The 17,579-nt window shown below is 43.7% G+C and overlaps 1 protein-coding gene across 9 annotated transcripts in view; it reads right to left on the reverse strand.

Annotated features, from left to right (window-relative positions):
• Positions 1–7,947: 7,947 nt before the first annotated feature.
• Positions 7,948–17,579, reverse strand: part of ZWILCH (zwilch kinetochore protein) — a 69,794-nt gene continuing 60,162 nt past the window's right edge. For 2 of the 9 annotated variants that reach the window (XR_015275695.1, XR_015275698.1), the window contains 3 exons: positions 12,990–13,312; positions 11,914–12,086; positions 10,155–10,600 (listed from right to left, as the gene is read on the reverse strand). The gene's annotated coding sequence lies outside the window, so the exon portion shown is untranslated. Of the gene's footprint in view, positions 11,126–11,358; positions 12,120–12,989; positions 13,313–14,644; positions 14,781–17,579 lie in introns of those variants that run through there. The other 7 variants (XR_015275689.1, XR_015275696.1, XR_015275692.1 and 4 more) reach the window with 6 other exon arrangements.

The raw sequence follows: 17,579 nt of genomic DNA on the forward strand, positions 1-17,579 counted from the left end.
CTCCCCAGTGAATGTTCTTGATCAAGACAAATTTCACCTGACTTCAGATCTCACCACAAAGCTCATATTTTCCTGAAGAGACAACCTGAACTGTGAGAAACAGTTTTCCTATAGAAAACATTAAATAATCTGAGTGTTGCAGAATGGTAACAATGATAAAGGAATACTTTGAATTCCAAATCTCAAAAACTCATAATTAAAGACTCAGAATTAAAAACTCAGAATTAAAACTTGAATCAAAGCTGCAAGAACCTGAAAAAGTGCAATACAACACCTGATTTCTTTGGATTCTGAAGCTTCTGAAGGGTTCTGCCTTATTTGCTTCCTTCATCAAGTCCACGATAATCCAAATTAAATTAACAAATAGTTATTACTGGATGCAAAAATGCTGTTTGAAAGAAAAAGTGAGCTGGAGGGCAATCATTAAAATGATCCAGGTAGAAGGTCCACTGATTTACATAGAAATGATTTGTTATTATTGTATTAATGATGTCATTTCTTTATCAAGTCACGATACAAACCAAGTCAAGTGCTTGGCAGGGGATTAAAGGAAAGCTGCAACCCAAGTGAACATGCACAGCTTCATTCTTCTAGAAGAAAGCTTGAATATTCAGTTCATTGCGCCATCACTCCTTTGATTGGGCTAATTAAGTCAATTATGTAAAAATATTCTGGCTTGCCAGGGTAGGCAAGACTTGAGGAACAGTGGAAAAGAACAGAGAGAAGGAGGGTGCCCAGAACTCTTGAGGAGAACCAAGCAAGAAGGGTGAAAGTAAACCCAGTAATTTGGGAACACAGGAATTAGGGAAATCTGGTTTGTGACACAGCCTGTGGTGGAGTCATGGCAGAGCCTCAGTGGATCCTGGGATGTTCAGCAAGATGTGAGAGCTTGTGAAAGTCAAAATATTCATGGCATCTCCCTTGTCAGGGCAGCTTCTCTGTATGACAGAACGTGGGGAGTGTTAAATTCCTTTGGGTGAGCAGCTTCAGCTGTATCTGGAGATACACAGACACACAAAACAACTTTTCAATGGAAAAGCAGCTCCTAGACACACAGAGCATCAGAGAACAGGGCTCATGAGGCTGAAGGGACTGTGCATCCTCCAGTCACCACTGGAATGGCTGGGAAAGCTGCAAGGCTCTGGAGACACCAGAAATCCTCCTGCATTTAGAGCATTTAGGGCTCTGGGGAGACACTCAGGGGATTTTGCTGCTTTTAGAGAAGACCCTGCAGCATTTCCTCTAAATTCAGCAGGTTTCTGAGCCTGACCTGTTTTCCTGCTGCCTCGGACATCACTCAGCTCAAAATGCAAAATTGCAAAAATGGAGCAGATGAGAACAGTGGTCTTTAGCACAGGTCAGCTTTCTGTTCCATAGGGAGAATAGGTGTGGCTTTGCCTTTCATTGCTTACTACAGTGGAGAAAGCAAGTTTTACTTAATGAAAGGTAAATGCATTCTTGTTTTTCTCAAAGGATTATTCTGATTTAAAAGCAATTTTAACACAAAAAAGTGACTGTGAAAACCCTGTTTGGGCCAAAAAACCCTTCTTGTCACTAACCAAGCTGGCCTGATGTGGGTGTTACTGTCTCTCAGCACCTGCTGCACTTCCCTGCAGAAAAGCTCCTGGTGAGCAGAACCCTGCAGGGGCAGGTGACAGAGTTGGGGCAGCACATAACAAAGTGTCCCTGCTGGAGCACGAGGAGACACAGGGACACAGCAGGGACTGTCCCCTTTGCCCAGCTCATCCTCTGGGCAGTGCTGGGCAGCCTGACCCGCACAAACCCAAACCAAACCTCAAAGCAGCGCGGTGCCCCTGCCCTGAACTCGGCACCGAAGCGGGAGCAGCAGCTCTGTGCTGGCCTCCGGTGCTCCCCAGGTGCAGAGGTGAGCATGAGGTAATCACACCTCCTGAATGTGAGGTTTAGTCTGTAGGAAAGCAGCGGAATTGATGTCATTCTGGCACGCAGGGTGTTTTTTCTCTGTAAATTTAGCAGCCAGTAGCACACTGAGCTCCAGAACAGTGTGTGCACTATGCTACACGTGGATCCCCCAAGCCAGGGCACAGCCTTAGCCAGGCCAGGAGTTTGTGACCTTGGCCATCAAACCCTCCTCAACACTCCCAGCCCAGCTGGGACACCTCACTGTGGCCTCCCCATCCCTGGAAGTGTCCAAGGCCAGGTTGGAACCAGGGAATAGTGGGATAGTGAAAGGTGTCCCTGCCCATAACAGAGATGGAATGTGAGGAGCTTTAAGGTTTCTTCCAACTCAGACTATTCTGGGATCTATAACACACACTGAGAAGGGGTTTGAACAGAAACTCTGTGTGCTTGCTCACAGAATCTAAACTCTCTCTTAGGGGTGTATTTCCCAAATGATGCAGCAGGTTGCTGCATTTTCAGCCCTTTTTTTATTGCAAAATGCTCTTGTGGATACAGTTCCTTTACCAAGTTTAAAGCTTGAATTCCAGTTTGACTACCTGCCTTAGAAATGAGCAGAGCCCTTTCAATGGATCAAAGGCTTGCACTTAGAGGAACAAAACATATTGTTCTAAAGGTAAATACATTTCAGCTTATTAGTTATTCATCCTCACGCTCTCAGACAATGAGTTTTTAAGGTTTTTCAAAGTCATTGAGCTGTCCTGTTATTAGACTTTTAAAATGCATTAGGCTCCTCATTAGGTGGCCACACTGCAGTGACACATGTACTCTATTAGAAGCTGTGAACTTCTGCATGCCAGTGCTTCTGGGTTCTTTATTTTGTTTTACCAATGAGAAACATTTTATATGAATACAAGACTTTATTGTAAAAAAAAAAATAATTATATTTCCCCAGTGTCTTTTTGTGTCAACAAAGGGCTTTCCTGGAGAGTAATGAGTTTGCACTAAGCAGGCAAACACAAATAAACGAAGTCTATGTGGATAACCAAGTGTGGTGTCTGTATATATTGTATCTCCAAGGATTTAGAAACCCAACAGCACAAAGGATCTGCTCCTTTTGGAAAACAATAGCCATTTGTGAAACATTTTTGCCAATTAATTGCCAGAGAAAAATTAACCCTTATTATTGCAGATGTTTCCAAAGAGATTCTAAATAATCACTCAGCACTTTGCAGAGGGAGGAGGGTCTGGAGCTGCCTTGGGCTTGAGCTTGCCCTTTCAGTGGCTGCAGTGCTGGAATTCCCAAAGCCATTAAGAGATTTAGGAGCAAACAACCCCCTGATTTCAATGGATACAAAGGGTTAAATTTCTCCCAAGGTTTAAAAACCCCAGCACAGACTAGGACTGGCTTCACCACCACTGTGCTGGAACTTGGCAGTGGCTTAAGAGGACACATCAGCACTAAACAACAGCTTGGAACAGGAAGAGAAGATGAATATCTAAGCCGATTGAAACTGCAGAGGAAATATCACACAGGCTGGCTGGAAGGGACCCAGCAGGCTCAGCCTAATGACTCTGGGCTTAGGCAAAGCTCTGCTCTGCTCAGGGTCTCACTACCAGCCATCCCTAGCCCCCATCAGCAGCTGGAAGCAGTAGCCAGAACCTCCCTCTAATAATACAGCTGAAAAAATCAGTCATCTGATTATCTGATTATTTAGATACCTTCTAAAATCCAAACCAGCCCATTAATATGGAAGCACTGGTGGCCAGGGATGTCTGGGAGGAGATGGAGGATCAAATTCACCCTCGTGTTCCTTTTATACAGAATATATGAAAAAAAAGTCTTCCAAAACATAAATACTTCCTATTTAGGATACAAGTAGGAGGAGCATTGCCCTGTTGCTTCAAACAGAAAAATAAATAACTATCTAAACTCTTTCACCCAGGAGTCCCAGAAGACTCCAAAATTTCCTGGTTATCTAGGAAAGCCATTTACACAAGTGCTGTTTCCCAAGCCACGAGCCATAAATCACCTCCAGCCTCTGCACAGGGACATCCCAAGAGCTGAAACTCCCGAGAGCTGGGACGGCAGCCAGAACCCTCGGGAGCAGCCGCTCGGGGCTCCCACACCGGGGCCGTTCCACCTGAAGCCTGTGGTGTCTCCAGCTCTTCCTGAAGGCAAATCCAGGAGAATGGGAAGGATCCTGTCTCTCCCAGCCTGATCCCATGGAAAAAATGCTAATGCAGGGCAGCTCCCACGTGGAGGAACTGCTCCGGTGAGTGGCTGTGGCCACGGCACCAGCGCAGGGAGCAGATCCTCTGGGAAAGAAGTTAAACTTCCAGGGATTCCTTCCTTAGCATGGCTCCCACCTGGGTCTTTGTGGGCAGAGTTTAAAGGTTCTGTCCTGCTGCAAGTTGCAGAGGCACTTGAGCCTGGCCTAAAGCCAACTCGGGGATTTATTTCTTTCTTTCTTTATTTATAGTCTGGCCAGTTCTTAGCTGGAGCAGTTCTCTGGTCCAGGTCATTGCCCTGAAGCCTGATGCTGCAGCAAGGGAGGCAGCAGCAACAAATATCTGGAAGACAAAGAGAGTGGGATGGGATTTCTGTTGTGCCAACAGCAGATGATTATTTCAGGATGAAGTGACACCTAACAGCAGCCTCGCTTGCTTTTGGGAACATCTTCTGGACACAGCACCACAAACTGCACTCTGGGCATTCTTCCAAAGCAATACATCTATTTTTAAGAAAGATAATATTCCAAAACAGAAATGGGTTGACATAAGAAATTTGGGGATTCAAAAGAAGATGATTGTCGGTGTTGAGGAATGTTCTACAGAACACTCCTGTATTCCTTTCTCTCAGATTCCCATTGGTTCACTGTGCTGTATCAGCTCATGGTGCACTTTAAAAGTCCCATTTAAACCTCGTGAATGGTTTTTCAGGATGAAAGGGAACAAAGCCTTGGCAGCACTGAGGCACAGGCACAGCTCAGTGACTCTGTGGACGGCTCCCCCTCGTGCCTCCTCCAACAGAGGTGATTCCCTCACGCCCCTCATGGACACACCAGACACGTGTTCAGAGTCTCTGATGTACAGGGATGACATTTCACAAAGGACACTGAAATCTCAGCTCTTTATCAACACATGTTTCATAATTAGAATCACATTAAGTGTGGTTTTAGCAAGGTGGTCCTGTCAGGGTGAGGCCTCGCACGGTTGTGGTTTTGATTTACTGGACGCGGTAATTACTTTCTGAGATGAAAGAACCAAAATATGTGTCAAAATATTAATGGCCACTGTCTAAGGAGGCAGAAGGCTTGTGCTGGCTCTTGGGTGATGTGATGAGTGTTAACTCTGTCAGCCCAGCTGAGCAGCTGCCCCTGAGGCAACACAAACATCACCCTTCACTCATTTCCCATCTCATTTTTTGCATAAACATCTTCTGACGGGAAGCTCTTTGCCCTTAAGATTTCAGGGGTCCATGAATGCAAAAATAAATTAGTCAGAGGGAATAGATGTATGCTCAATATGGATAATCTCCCTACAGTGGAGTTGTTTGTGCAATGATTTCGTACTGAGGTTGAACACTGCAATTCTTTACACAGAAAATCCCTAAAAAGGGGTTCTGCTTTAAACCAGGGACCTGGGCAGCTTCCTGAACAGAAGGAGCTGGCCCAAGTCATGTTTGGATTATTCCAAAAATGACCTTTCCCAGCAGGATTTCACTGAGTTTAGCTGGGCACTTTCTATTTAGATCCCAATGTCAAGGTCCAAAAAAAGATCTGCACTTAATAAACCTTCCTTTATGCTGAGGATTCAAACCCTAGGATTTCACTTCCCTCTCCCCACACACACATCATTTTGACCCACAGGACAAGTTTTATACAGCCTGTCTTCAGCTGCAATAGAGCATAAATTTAATACTCCTGACAAATACATTTTTTGCCTAACCCACCTTCTCCTCAATCACAAATCCCACTTGAAAACACTTTGAACTGGACACCTACTAATTAACAGCCCCACAGAAATTTGAATAATTCTGCAAAATTGAAGCATCTAAAATGAAATTTCAAAAGTCCTGTCTTTGAATGACCTCAATCCCTAGGTCCAGCTTTACTGCCAAAACCTGCCACACACAGGAAAGCAGTTGAAATAAGGGAAGAAATAAGAATATTGCAGCCTAATTCACTTTTTAAACATTGCCATTGGTATTATTTCATGAAGTTTTGTAGAGGATTTAACTTCTCCCTAGGTCTCTATCAACACTTTTTCAAGTAATGACAAATCTGATTTGTTACAGGAAAAAGCTGAGTGTATCTCAAGCCCTGAAGTACAGCTTAGGACCGAAGTACAGCTTAGGAACATCGACTTCCCAGCTCCCAGATCCCTTTGGAAACACTGAATCCATTGTACAGGACTTTTTCACTCGCTCTGCACAGAGCCTGTGGAGGCTGGAATGGGCTCAGTGGGATTTGTGATGGAATCCTGAGTGCCCTGAGGTGAGAGAGACTCGTGTCAGGGATGTCAGGGAAGCTGTATTTCACTGCTGGAATGTTCCTTGTCTCCAGGTACACTCACAGGGTCCTTCCATGGGCTCACAAGGGATGGAGCCTTCACAGCCACGGCTTTAAAAAGTTTTGATGTCTTTAATTGTTATTCCATTACATATATTTTATCATTTATCCAGAATTTTTCATTTCAACCCCTAGTCTGGTAGATTTACAGAAGCCAACCAGTACAACTGGTTCAGATCTAATGTTGTAGCTCCCCTTATTCCAAATGATTTGGGATTTTATTTACTATTGCACACAGGCTCCAGAAGGTACAGACTGCATCCTGTGTGTGAACAGGGCTGTAGCCTTGGGAAATTCAGAATTTAAGGAACACAGAGTCATCCTCTGCACCAGTCACCAGTTCACAACCTGCAAACACAGCAAGCTCAGTTAGGGAGAGATCTGAGGACGTGTGGGACTCCTCATGAAGGTACTGACAGCATGTTTAACCCCAGAGCCCTCACAGGGACTTCAAAATGAAACTAATAGGAAAGGCAAAACACCTTTTTCCATTAAACCTTCCCAGGGAATCTAATCTTTCTGGTTTTAACCCACTTCAGTTGCTCAGCTGCTGCAGAGGGATTTTAATTCTTTTGCTACACTTTGGACACCAGCATCAAAGGGAGAATTTGACTTTCTGGATGAAAAGTGTGCCTCCAACAATACTCAGCCCCAGGTAATTGGTGTCTGTTCTCTCAGTGAGGTGGGGAATCCTCTCTGGAGAAAAAAGCCTTTTTTCCTTACAGGGGAAAACACCAGGAGACGGAAATCTGATGGATTTAATTTGCCCTGGTGTGCAAAGGAATACCTGAAACAGAATTTCAGCTGCCAAATCTCCATCTTGCTATCTCCTGGCTGCTGTCACTTCCTTGCACATCTTCTTCCCACGGAGATGGAGCCTGAGCTCATCCAGAGGGACACAGGTGACTCCATGACCACCCAATGGCCAGGATAAAACCAGCTCCCACTAATTCCATGGGAATAAATCAGCCCAGACCTCACCCAGGGATTTTAGGTGGCACCTGAGTGCAAATGACAAGCCATGACAATAATGGCCATTAACACTTTTCCTGGGCAGAGCCCATATTCCCATTTCCTTGAACGAGATGATAATTATGGACAGGAGCCTGCAAAGGCCCTTTTTTGCCATAACTATTCTGTTTCCTCGCTCCCAGTCAGATGGTGGGAGATTTTTTTGAGTGCCCCTACTGTAAATTGCCAAGAATAACTGTTGCCTCCCCTAAAATGGGAGTGAAAACAGCCCTGCGGGTTCCCTCTGAAGTGACAGCAGCTCTGACCGACTTCAAAGGCTACACGAGGTTTTTAGTGAGGGTTGTTTGTTGATTTTTTCTCCAGTGAAGTGATATTACATGGCATTTCCAACCCTCAATCCTATTAAGTGACAGAACTACCTAATAGCACTCATTAAATAACATAACTTGGTGTCAGAAATTCACTGACAGGCTCCTGCAATTGAAGTGGTAGATTTATGCCCTAAAAAAATACAGGTTTGGTGTTATTGTGACTGGGGTTTTTAAATAAATGTCATTTATTTTAACAGGTGAAAGCATAAGAGCCAGGACAGTTCATGAAAAGGTTATCACAGCTGAGAAGCTGGTGCCTGAATTTTACATGTAGAGGGAAGAAAGCACTAAGAAAATGTTCATTGCTGCTGAATTCCTCCAGCTCTGGGAGATCATTTCTTAGGTGACACCTCCCTTCTCTGTGGCGCTGTCACAAGGCACTCAGATGTTCCAGCACTGTTCAGGAACTTTCCATCCCTCTGTCCAAGGAAACACTCAGAGTGGAGCACAGGTATAGGACAAGAAACAGCCTGAAGCTCTCAAAGGGCAAAGGAAGAATTGAGAAAACCCTCTCTTGCCAGCATTACAGCTCAAGGATGGTGTCCAGGCATCCTGCACGGGGACAGCTGACCTTGGACACAACCAAACCCATTTTAGGTCAGCACAAGGACTGAGCTGAGCTGCTCCAACAGCTGATGCTGCTGAAAGAGCTGTCCCACAACCTTCTCTCCTTTTTGTTTTTCCACTATCACTTCCCACCACCCAATCCTGCTGCTCCTTGATATCAGTTTGAACTTTTGCCAGCCCTTCACTGCTACCTGCACAGACCCTCAGGTCTTTTACCTCGGTTTTCTGCAGGTGCAGTGAGATGAATCTGCTCAGACAGGGGCCCAAGAGCCAGAGCAGCACAGGGAACCTTCCAGGACCATGAAATAATTTAGGTGTAAAGGGACCTCTGGAGGTCACCAAGTCCAGGACAGTGAATCACCATCTTGTCTCTGCTGGATCAGGCAGAGCAGGCAAACCATCCTGCAGCCTTCTGCATCTGGCACCAAAATCCCAACTCTCACAATTGTCCAAAAATGTTTAAAGTTGCTTTTTTGTTGTTGTTGCAAAAACTTCTTTTTGTACTCTACAACAACAATAACAACAAAATCTTCCTGGAAATAACAATTACCAGTTAAATCCCTGACTAGGACATTTTGACCAAAGGCAGAATGCTCAAAGGAATACCTAAACAATGCAGTGAATATTTGTGCAGCAGGAAGAGTTTGGAGGTGTTTGTTTGTCATAGTTTGTTCCTACTAGACAGAAAGGTTCCTAAAGAACCCATATAAAGAGCTCTGATGGTATTTCTAACCTGTTTATAAATGGTTTAAAGGAAATCACAAATACATAAAAAACAAACCCAAGTTTACAGTAAAAAGCCAGAGAACTAAATTCCTTATTCCAGTAAGCAGTGTGTGATATGGAATGAAGCTGAGCATGTCTGCCATCATTTTACCTGGAAAAAAATCAAAATGGGAAGAGGAAGAAAGATTTTTAGTTTGCCATTTTTTTGCAGAAGCCAAACAAAAGGGAAATGCCCAAATATTGTATTACCCTACTGTACATATGGACAAGTAGTTTGAGTAATGCACACAATGATTTCACAATGTGCTTTGAAAAGATCCAATAATGGCTTTGGAAATATGGGAAAGTAATTTTTAACACCACATAAAAAAGTAATAGAGGGCCCAATCCTGTCACTACTAACTTAAACTGGGGAGAGCTGAACTTTCAGGATCTTCTGGTGGATTTAGAACATTTTTCAACAGCCTAAATCAGACATTAGCAAAGCCCAGCCTTGCTGGCTCCCATCACATCCCCACTTGTTAAATGATTCCCCTCCATTATAATTTGAAGCAAAAGTATTTTTAATGTGTTGAATCTTTGTGTATTTGGACAGTGTCTGCCTTTCCCTGTCACTGACAGCTCTGAGCACTCTGGCCATCAGCTGCCTGAGCATGGAGAGCTGCAGCCCAGCCTGGAACCACCAGAGTCTGGTGAACTTCTGATTTTCTGCATAACACTGCCACAAAAACCAATGGCTTGCAACCAGTCAGAGGACACTTCTGGAAATGCAAAGAGAGCTCAGTTTCCAGAGATCTTTGGGTTTGAAATAAACATTTTAACGTTGCCTACACAGTAGGAAAAATAGCAAGGATGAATGTAGGGGTTGAGGTTGTGTTAGGGACCAGCCACCCTCCCCATTAATAACATCAGAACATGGCACATTTCACAAGGTGAGCCCTTCCCTTCCTCACCCATCCCCTCTGCAGTTTCAGGTGGTGCTGGAAACACCAAACCTCTGTGTGTGGCATGGGAGATTTCAACCACTGTCCTGCAAACCTGGTGCACTTCCCAAGATGCAGCTGGATCAGACCAAAATTCTGATGCAATTTATTTAAAAAGGGAAAAAACCCAAGCAAATGAATACTGAGTTATTCTTTCTCATGCAATCTCATTGGCCAAGCCTGTACTGCAGGGCTCATCCATTTCTGCCTCCTCTGGCTCCCACCTCGGACACACCCGGCACGCTCCGATCCAAAAGCACCGTGTCATACACCAGGGAGTTAATGCAGCAAACACAAGGGTAATGACCCAGAGTTCTCACTCACCTTCTGCTTGTCTCACAGCATTTCCAGTACAATTTCTGCTTGAAGCATCTAAAACCTTTCAGTTTCTGTCAACTGATGTAACTCATGAACTGAAACCTTGAAGCCGCACAAACACGGAAAGGCTCTGCCCAACATCCACCAGGACTCAGGAATCCTCTGGGGTGCCTCAGAGCCAACCTCCCCTTTGCTTCCAATGTGTTAAACCCTGCAATTCAGCCCAAATAAACCACAGACTCTAAAAGATCCAGTGGTTCCTTCTAGTCCCCTACTTGGGGTTTATATGCAGTGCTGGCTTTAAATTCAGCTCTACTGTGAATGCCTCTATCAGTGCCTGGCAATTCTTCACATGTCCAAGGCAGCTCATCAGATTAATCCAGGCTGTTTTGTCTTTTCCTTCCAGTTTGGTGTCACCCACAAACAGTAAAACTTTTCCTGTTCAATTCTCTTGCTGCTCTGGAAGGCCTGAAACAACGTGATAAAAAAATTCTACCACGGTAAAGTTGGTCTTGAGAAGGAAAGTTCATTTCTCGTGCTTTTTATGACCTTGCTGACATTTCCTAGCCATAAGCTGGAAATGTTAAATGATAAAAAATACAATATTAATCAACCAATTGAGTTGCCAGTTCTAATTTTGGATAGAAAACTGGACAGAGAAATAATCAAGGACTTACCAGAAAAGCAGATGGCTGCAGAGTGCTTCTGGCAGTCATGCTACTCGCACATGGGACCACTTGTGTTTAACAAATTGGACAACAGAGAGAGAATTGAAATGGAAATTGGGGCTCTATTCCATTCAAATTCTTCAGAATGTTTGTTTTGGATTTGAACCTCTGCTGCAATTTACAACTCTAGATTAGATAGAGCAAGAGTAATATTCTTGACTACAAGGAAAACAGAATGGCTGAACTGTTTGCCAACTCACACACATTGTTTCCCTGTGTACAAATAATACCAACATAGAAAGGGGTCTAAATAAAACCCAGTACTAAAGGTGTCTTTACTACACAGCAATAAAGTTGCATGAGACATTTCCCTGAGTCAAACTGCAAGGCCCATATCAGCATGGAAATGGGATGGAAGGAAAACCCAGAGCAACCTGAGATGTCACAGCTGTCCCCGTGCAGCAGGGACCTCCTATTGCAACTGAGAATCCATCCCAAAACACACTGCTCAGGAATTAAAGGGGCATTTGTTTCCAGCATGAACCAGTTTTGAGACACGTGGCATAGTTCAATGCTTCTCAATTGATCAGGAAGGTAAAGAATCACAAAACCAATGTCAGCTGTATCAATACCAAGGCACACAGGTAGCAGATGACACCAAAAAAGGAAGAAAAAAGACTCATTCTGTCAGTCTTCCTGTAAGAAATCAGTTACCTCAGTGTTTAACAGGAAAACATGAAGGTCTTAGTGAGATGCCAGTTGCAGCTTAAGGAAATGTATGGCCAAATATGACATCACCTACCACAACCAAAAATTAAGATGAAAGTTGTGCTGGTCTCAGGGACCAGTCACTCACCAGGGAACCGGTGGTTTTATGTGCACGCCTTCCTGAAGAATCCAAAAATAACATTTTTCCATGGAGCAGAAATTCCTGCAGCGTTCACGCTTTTCCTTTCAGCAATGTTGCAATCCAGCGTGCCAGCCCCGTGTAATGAGGTCATCCGACAGCGTAATTTGTAGTATTTTAGTCTGTCAAAATTGATCCCAGGGTTTCTATGGCAACTAGATCCAAACAAAAGATGGAGCAGACAGAATTCGTCTCTCCCTGCCACCACCCAGATTTTTGTATAAATATATATGTGTGTATATATATAAAGCATTACACATATATAAAGTTAATGTTCATGATTCATCATTAAGCAGTGCTAGAAAACTGGCACTGGAGAAATAGCAACACACAGAGCTAACATTAAAAAAAGGTAATAAATGTATAAACTGACATCAATAAAATACATTAAAAAAAGGGAATTCTTCAATTCTCAAACACCTGGGAACAGGGCATGCTTTTCCCTTAAAACCCAGTCAGGAAAAGGTGTTATCCATTGCTGGCTGGGATGGATGGAACAGGACCCTGGCTTTGCTGCCATGAGGTGGAGAACACACCACCTTCCCCCCAGAAAAAAATCACCCTTCAACCATTACTGTTTAACATGTTCATGCTTAGGAAAGCTTGACTGTTATCAGCTTCCTAAGCTTGGGTTTGGAAGTTCTTATGCAAGTCTTGCATGTCTGTCAATTTAATTTAGTGGCCTTACAGGAGATGAGCTGGGTCCAGTTGTTGGATGGGAAACCCTGGATGTGGAACCCAAAGCCATTTCCAGTCAAATAATATTATTAACATCAACACTTTTGAAATAGAAAGGTGGGATGAAAAGTTCCATTTTCCTACGTATCACTTCTCCTTGACATTGGAAGAGCTTCTGAGCACTCCTCAGGAGATGTCATTTGGGTCCTGAACACAGATTGCCAGCCACACACTGCGTTCCTAACACAATTCCTGACAATCCATGCAAATCCCAGAACAGCCACATGGGTCCTGACTTGGGCTTTAAAGAGAGCATGAAGCTCCCCTAAAATGTGACACATACCTGCCTCCAGAAATCTGTGTGGAGTCCATCAATGATTTCCTGACTCCTGTGCACTGTCACTTCACAGCTTCTGGTGTAAAAACATGGGACAGTTTGAGCAGATCCCTAAACAGGGTGGGAGGGAATTTCTGAGAGCTGATGTGTGAGCTGGGAAGAGGCTGATGATACACTGATTTTTGTTGTGTTGTGTCAGTGCAGGTCCTGTGGGTTTGCTGCTGGTAGCCATCTCTGGAGGTCACCGTGTGCCTGATTCCCAAGGCTCTGGATCAGCCACAGGATGGGATTGTGGCTGGAGGGCAGTTTGTCCTCTACACCAACTGCTGCTGCCTGTTAAGAAAAAGAGAGAATGTTAAGTTAGAGAAATATTTGCTATTTAAAAGAAACAAACACACTCAAGAGCAGTGATCCCGAACTGATCCCAAATTCTCCTCCTAGAAAAAAAAAAATTTCCCCATCAGTTTATGTCCAATGGACAAAAAAATCATGGTGAATACAGGAACAAAATGGTGTGCATGCACAATTTGAAGTGCAGGAATATTTCCACAGTTTATCCTCCTAAAATTAAACACACTCAAGTCTTTCACCTGAGCAAAGACCCTGACCCCACAAAGCTCATCCACTCCATGGCAATTCCCTTGAGTCATGAAAAGTGAAGAATCCAACCCTGGCAGAACCTGAATTGTGTATTATACTGAATTACAGATGCTTCTTTAACAACTTCTGTCTTTACAGAATATTCACAGCTTATCTTACAGCTGACCCAGGCCTTGGCATGTCTTTAGGTGAATATATTTATAAAAATGTACACAATGAGCTGTTAGCTCTTTTTAACTTCAAAAAAATCATAGCTCTGCTACTGCAGCAGAAGATGCAAAATGCTTGTTTAGGCAGGAGTGTTTAAACAGTAGAAAAATAAATGAAACTGTGGATTTCTTCCTAATTATCACCAGTTTGTGACTGTCAGAGAAGATGTACCTTTTTCATGTGAAACCCCTCATTACCCCCCTCCTTCCAATAAAGGCAATCAACATTGAACTTAAAAGTTCCTGTCTGCATCCACTTTACTGGCTGCACCATCCTGCCCTTTGAAATGGAGTCGTGTACGAGGCCCATCAGAAAAACTGGAGGAAATTGGAGATAAAAAAGATTTTAAAATAAAAACAGTATTTATGTGTCCCAAATGGGAAGTTCGGAGCAGCAAGGGCAGGAAACGGGCCGGTATTTAAGCTGATTACCCAAGCAAAGTCCTCTGCCTTTTCAGCAGAGCCACGGTCCCTGAGTAAAACCATTTCAATTAATTGGAGTTCGGGGCAGGGGGAGCGGGGGGAAGATGTCAAATTTTATCTGGAGTGTTAGTGATGGCTGGCTGGAGAGGGGCTTTCAGGGCCGCTAATTGGGCCCGTTTGCTGCGACGCCACACCGGGTTTGGCTGACGGGGCCTAACGAGGCCTGGGCGCAGGTGGCCGCGGTGGCCGCGCTGTCGCAGCCGCTCAGCGCCCGCTCGGCTGCGCCGGCGGCTCGGGGCCTGCCGGGCATGGGCCCAAAGGTCCTCCCCGGAGAGGGAGCGAGATCCTGCCCGTTTGTACCAGGAATTCACACAAATAAAAGTCTTCTGGGCCACGCCGGCCCTATGGACATGGATCTTATTATGAGTTTTACCTAATTATCCAGCGGGCTTTTCTGGTCGCGGAGCCCCGGCCCCTCGGGCCGCGCTTCCGTGGGTGTTTGCACACATGTAAAAACTACATCTCCTCATTCACACTTGCACATAACTGACGAGACAAATAATATTATCCTAGTGGGAAGAGCCAGAATTAGAAAGGAAATACTGCAACGTTTAGATTTAATCTGGTGAGCGTTAGATCGTGATTCACTCTGACATAAAAGCTCAAGAGCACATTTAGCCAGGGTGAAACGCATTACTGTGTTTTATATGAGAAGGAAATAAGTCTGATGTTTCATGGGCTGCATTATTTGCTGTTGAAATCCTAATGACTGCCCACGCTCTACACCTACGTTGTACCTAATGAATTGGGTTTAAATTTTAGAAAGCTCCAGCAACAAATTGGACGATCGTATTTGCTCCTGGCTCTCCACTGCAGAGGAGATTTTTAGTAAAAGAGAACAGAAAAATGACAATCAATTAAAAAAAAAAGGTTTCAAATGTAGCACTTCATTTATCTTGCCCACATTTCACAGCAGTATTTTTAAAATAAGCATCTTTTTTGATAAAATATTTTTTCTAACAGGTAACTACTCAAACAGCATAAGCAGGATTGGCATCCCTGGTTTTCAGTATCCACATTTGAATATCCTGCTCAAGGCTCAGGAAATTTTGCTTTATCAAATAAAACACTGAATTAATGTTCCATATGAAGCAGTGGCTGAATCAACACGAGTTTTACAACTGCCTTAACCCAACCTTCTGCTTTCTTGTCACCCACAAGATTCCATTGCTTCCCTCCCATCAGCTCCTGCTTTTTGGTGGCCACAGGGAAGAACAAATCCCTGCAGCCTCCTCCCTGCTCAGGGACAGACTCTTTGGATGGCAGCACTGTCCTGCCCTGCTTTAACAAAACCCAGCACTGGCAGGCTCCAGCAGAGACCTTTTTCCTGGGACATATCCAGGCCCAGTTGTGTTTCCCAGCCAAGGCTCTCCATCAGCATTCCCAGCACTCTCTCAACAGGACAGAATAAACTTCATTTCATACAATCATGGAATAGTTTGAGTTGGAAGGCACCTCCTAAAGGCAATGAGCAGAGGCACTTTCTGCTAATTCCCATCCAACAAGGTCTTGGACACTTCCAGGGAGGGGGCACCACCCCTCTGGGCAACCTGTGCCACTGCTTCACCATCCCCATTGAAAAAACTCCTTTCTTAAGTCTAATCCAAGAATTTCACCTCTCTGCTGTTTATGGGAGAAATTTAGAGTTGAGATGTGAACCACAATGTGTGCAGTGCCTTCCTCAGCCCGGGACATCCCAATAAAACCCCCATGGTCTGGGTTTCCAGTGTGATTTGAGTTTTACTTGGGCTTGTGTTCATCTCAACACGTTTCCTTCATGTAGCAACAGGGATGAATATATCTAAAAATCCAAAATACACAGAACAAGCTGCTCTTTCTCACAGATGTCAATTCTCAGGAGCTGCTCTGAGTCCATGAACACCATTCTGCAAACCCAACTGAGGGTTGCAGGGCTCTCCAAATATCTCCAATTGCAAGGCAGATAAATGTTAGATAAACTCAAATTTTGCAACTTTATTGCTGTGTATTAATCCATGCCAAATCGTGCTTTACATCATTGAATGTATTTTCTGAAAAAAGCAAAATAAAGTTTACAGTTCTGCCTGGCCTCGAGTTTGTTTGTAAACACAGGAGCAGACTGGCCTTATTACAATGGGGATGGCAGAAAAAAAACCTGCTTCAAGCTGAACATGAGCCAAGAGCTCTCTCTGCAAGTGAGGCCTTCATCTGAGTGTGGCCTTGGCCTCTTGGGCCTGATGAAGAGATTTAATAACAGCTTATCGAAGAGGAGATAGATACAACTCCCTCACTTGGAGAGAAATTATAGTGATGACAGAGCCAAACTTCTTGCTTGAGGCAGATGCTGGAACAAGGGGCAACATCAAAACCTGCGCCTTGGCAGGCTCAGATGGGAGATTAGCAAAAAAGCTTTTCAGCAGAAAGGTGGTGCAGCCTTCAGACAGGTGCCCAGAGAGGCACAGGATGGTGATTCTCGGAGATATTTCAAGCTGAACGTGTGCCTTTTGACACTTTTGATAAAATGTTGCAGAAAAACTTCTTGTCAAGGTATTGGAGGAACCACAGATGTTTGGCATTTCTCAATGTCCCTCTTTTTTTTTAATAAACACCTTCAAAAGCCTTATCATAAAATGCCTGATGACTTTTGCTCCATGTCCTGTATTCCCAGAATTCCAGACCATCTGGGCTCCCATGCACATGCAAACCCTTGTTCTGATGGACCTTTCCCTACAAACACAGACTTAGGAGTAACAGTGCAGGATCTGTCCATGCAAGTTGTGTCACAAGAGCAAACTCCACATATTTGAAAAGATTATCAGTCAACTACAGTTCTTTCCACTGTAGAAACAGTTACTCAGTTAAGATAAACAAAGAAATTCCCATGCACTGAAAAGGAAAACCTATTAACTGATTAAACATGTGAATCAGTTGATAAACCGGTTATCAAAGTTCTGAAAACATTTTTAACAATGACCCTTCCTGCCATGTTTAACAATGACCCATAAAAGCTAGAATAATTCAGCCCTTTACAGGAAAGCAGCTGGATAAAAAACAGAAAGTATTTCTGATCTAAGAAGCTGCAGCTATGCCATATGAGCTGACAAATTTAGACACTAATTATGAGTAAAGTACTTATAAACATTTTAAATGTCAATTAAAAGCTTTGCACAAAGTTTTTTCAAAGATTTCTAACTCTTTTTCAGCACACAGAAAAAACTGGATGGGTGTTTGTAACTCATTCCTCATTTCAGGCTTTTCAAGTAACTATAAAAATACTTATTAAAAACCAAATCAAAACGCCCCTTCATTTATTTAGGACAAGTTGAAGA

The sequence above is a fragment of the Cyanistes caeruleus genome, chromosome 13 (genome assembly GCF_971803275.1).
Source record: "Cyanistes caeruleus chromosome 13, bCyaCae1.hap1.1, whole genome shotgun sequence".
NCBI lineage: Eukaryota > Metazoa > Chordata > Aves > Passeriformes > Paridae > Cyanistes > Cyanistes caeruleus.